Here is a 4,292-nt window from a genome sequence, read left to right on the forward strand (position 1 = left end):
AACATAACAATAACCATTCAATTAATCTTCTTCGATGATGATGATGAGCAAAGTTGGTGAACAGCTACCATTTCCTATTCACCATGATGGTGGTGGTGGCCGACTTTCTTAATAGGATCAAACGCTCACGAGGTTCCGCTGTGAGTGTTGTGCCCGCAGCGGCCGACCTTCTGGGAGCTGTTATTGAAACCGACCGCCCAAGTGAAGAACGTTTTCCGAAGAAGTAGGGACGCCATGGGAAGCTTCTGCCGGCAGCGCAGCTGGGAAATGCGTTTTTATTCACGGCCAAAGTTACACTAACTGTCGGACCCCGGCTCGGTGAAAGCGAGTGCGCCTCGGTGCGCAACATTTCAAGATGCTGACTGGCGTCTGGACTCTGTAATTCGATCAACTTTCTAAGTGCACCGTTCACGCTAAAAGTGTTACGATCGATACAGGACACGGGAAGGAACCGAACGCGATGCGCCTCGGGGAGGAGCAATTGTAGACGCGCTCATCAGTGTTGAGTTTTCTATTGTTGAAAATCACTGTTATCGTCTCTATCATAAGGCTGCACGCTATTTATAATCGATCAACAATTTATTCATCATTTTTAATCGGATTTATATGATTTGGATTAACTTCGCAGAATAAAATATGCTTATCGTTTGTAAGAATTAATAAAAAGCATGAAGAGAACAAATCAAAACGAAAACATTATAATGAATTTTCGAAGGAGATTTACGGTCAGTTTGGAATTTATGAAATGCTAGGTGGCTTTTGCAAGAAACTGCAAAGAAGCTACGCTCTCGGTTACGAATCGTCCTCCACTTCACTCATTTGAATAATTCTGCGAACGAAAGTATTCCTTAAATCCCTTAAAATATATCTTATTATGTTCGTTTCCGCTGTCGCTTTCCCGCGGGGTTAGTTTTGGCACCATCAAAAGGATGGGAACGAATAAAGTTCCTTGGTCCGGCTCTGGGAAACACAGATGGCACATTGATTGCGTCTTAAACCCTTCATTCTTCGGCAATACCTCGCCGTTGGCCAAAAAGGCCCGTTCGCCCAGTTCGGTCACGCGAAACACAGCCTGTGCAGCCGAACCATTGTAATCGCATTCTTTCGTGGTGGCTGCGACGGAACCGTCGTGGACAAGAAGCCAGAACCAGCCAGCAACATCTCCTACTTAAATCCACGTCGGGATTTAAATCCCCGGACCAACGACACAGCACGAGACCCGCGCGAGGTGTAGAAAATGTTCCCTCCCGGTCGGGGCTGCTTTCAGGCATATCCCTCGTAAATCCGCAGCTTACGATCGGATTAGGCGTCGACGGGGTGCATCCGTGGCCCGTGGTCCGTGGCGGTGGACACGACCAAATCACCCATCGATCGATCGATCGGTTGGTTGGCCGGGCGGTCACTATCGCCCAGCTTCCTGCCGCAGGGCCGTCTAATCACTAAATTTATGCCGCACCACGAGCAGAAACCATTGAATTTAATCGTTATCGAATCAAATCTAATTATCAATAAATTTAGCTTACGTCCGGTGCGGAACGCGATGCTCGAAGGACGCGCGGTTCTAGTCTTGGGCTCGAAATGGCCGCGCTACTGAACGGCCGGCAGACAGCGAGTCTCGAGAAACGCGCCTCTCTCCGGTCGGCCGGTCGGGACCGGTTGGTGACGGGAAACTGTACTGGGATTACGATTATTAACGATCACAGACCGCCAGCCTGACAGGTCGTCCCGTCCCGAAAGTGGACTCCCGTCGACCGCTCCCGCTCCCGTGCTGTGTAATTTAATCGGAAAATATGATAAAAAATGTCGTCATAATTAAGATTCGACGATGTCTGCGGACCGATCAGAGTATCGATCGTAGGCCGCGCAGGATTAATGGCGACCAACCGGAGTGTGGTAAGCGATAGGCCGAGAGATTACCGGAGCCAGACGCCCGGAGATTGATGGCCACCGGACGTCTGGCAGGCTACACTAGTGTTTTCCACCAGCTTTCCACCATGGAATTCATCGACGTGCGACGTGTGGCAGGGAAAACGAAAAACCCGTCCAAAGGATAAGCGTTGAATATTATTTGAATAATCATCGACAAAGCCTCCCGACGCTTGTAATCAACGCACCGAACGCGATCGATGATTCTTCTTTGGGGCGGAACAACAGAAGAAAGTGCTCGAACCACGAAACCGATGCGATCTGGTAATTGGAATGCCCTATCTGGGGCTAATCTTCGGAGCGCTCCAAAGCTCCGAACGACGCGACATTCGTAAGACGCCGCAAAGGACACGGCACTAAGTCCGTGCATTGCGGTGGTGGTGGTTATGTGTCTCATGAACCGCGGATTAACAGCGCACCAGTGGCGTGTTGGAATACATTTTCGTTCCTCACATTAAGGTTACCAGATAAGTTTGGGGTGCGCGCGCGTGTAACTGATATTAAACGAGGCGCGGCCCAGGATGCGTCATAATCGGCTCAGATTTGTCATTCGGGTTATTTTTACCGGCGTTGGACACGATTACGCCATGGCGTGGATCACCCCGAACAACACGAAGCAATTGTGGCGGGCACACAATGGACAGCCGTATTGCGCCGTCCGAAACCTGCGTGGAATTTTAAATCGGTTTTGAATAATTTAACCGAACCTCTGAATCACTCTGCCAGACGGCCCCGGTCTTATCGCAAGACGATTTCGGATCGGGCAACCGGAATTCCCCGCGGTCCGAACCGGCTGCCGGCTAAGCGGTGCTTACGAATTAATCAAACGCGTTGTGCAAAAGTCACCGCCAAAAGACATACATCATCTTAATCCCCACCGGCACTTGACTGGCACTGGATCGGGGAGAGCGCCAAATGATAATCCGAAACCGAAACCAGAAGGCTTACCCCGGACGGCCGGTCGGCAGCAAACCAACTCTACCGTTTTGTCACGCCCGATATCGATAGGTTGGAACGGTCACAAGCCCCTCCGAAAAAAAAAACGGCCAAACTGACCACCACCACCGTGTGACCGAACGCGACTTAAGCCACCGTGGACCCCTCGCGGGGATCGAATCCTTGACATCCCGGCCACGGTCTCGACCAGCAGCAGCAGCAGCAGCGTCCCCGGGAAGCCGTTTTGTGGTGAACAATTCGGTAGTTGATTAATTTGAATATTCTTCAAACAAGTTGATACCCACAGGGGGAAACCCCCGCGGGACCGACACTGACACCAACGGCTAATAATCCGCTTTCGCGCGACTGACGACCAACCTGTCCCGGCTGACGCAAGCTCGCTGCAGCAGTTGAAGAGATCACGTAAATAGCGATCTCGAACCGACCTCCGTATGATGGAGTTGACATTTTATGGGCAAGATTATCGGTCTTTCTTTCGGTGCCTTACGTGGCCACTAGTAAGGATTCGGATCGCATCTAGTGGACTCCGGTCCGGACTGCATCTCACGCCATTTGCTGAAACTATGACTATCGTTGAAGAGGGCTTCGGCTACGTTTCCTCAGCAAAAGTACTTCAAATCCCGTTTGGCAGTTGGCAACCGAGCACAGCATTCGCGCCATGTGTCGGTATGCCTTTTAATAAGCTTTGACAGGGATTTTTACTGTCGACCTGCTCGGCCGCTGAAGCATGGCGAGAGAGTGCGAGATCCATTAAGATAAGCTCACAGAGGGTAGCTCCCGCAGCTTGGACACCGAGTACCGAGTACTTTACGAGCCCGAGTACCATAGGCTCGCCGCCTCGTGGTGGGTCTTATTATCTTCCCCGACGACGGCGACGGATCGGCTGATCCAGTTCGGTAGGTTTTATGCCTCACTTTATCGCCCGATATGCCCAATGCTCGGATCCGCGAAGACTCATTTAAGGCTCCCGTCGTCGTCGTCGGTGGCTCTGATAAGACCTGCAATAAACTTCCCGTTCAATATCGTTCGCACTCCTGGTCTACCGCTGGGCCCCGAAAAAACAAAACCAGTTGCAACCGCAGCCAGTAGTAACCAATTAATTATCGTTTTATTACGATAGGACTGGCCACCCCGAACTGGGGGGGCCCACTTGCGCCCAGCCTAGCGATCGTGACATATAAAGATAAGGCCTCGCCCGTTCGCCTCGGCAAAGTTCCAGTTCCAGAGCCACTTTTTGACAGACCACGTTGAGGCGGGATTTGTCGCCCGGTCCGCCAGCCCTGGGGGGGTGAGCTTAATTAACCATTAATAAGTGGCCGCCGCCGCCACATTGGCAAAAGTTTCGCCACGAAAGTAGCTTCAAGTACCAGCGGCACGCGGCACGCAGACTGGACGCGGGCTTATCGGGG

Source organism: Anopheles bellator, chromosome 2, assembly GCF_943735745.2.
Source record: "Anopheles bellator chromosome 2, idAnoBellAS_SP24_06.2, whole genome shotgun sequence".
Classification (NCBI taxonomy): domain Eukaryota; kingdom Metazoa; phylum Arthropoda; class Insecta; order Diptera; family Culicidae; genus Anopheles; species Anopheles bellator.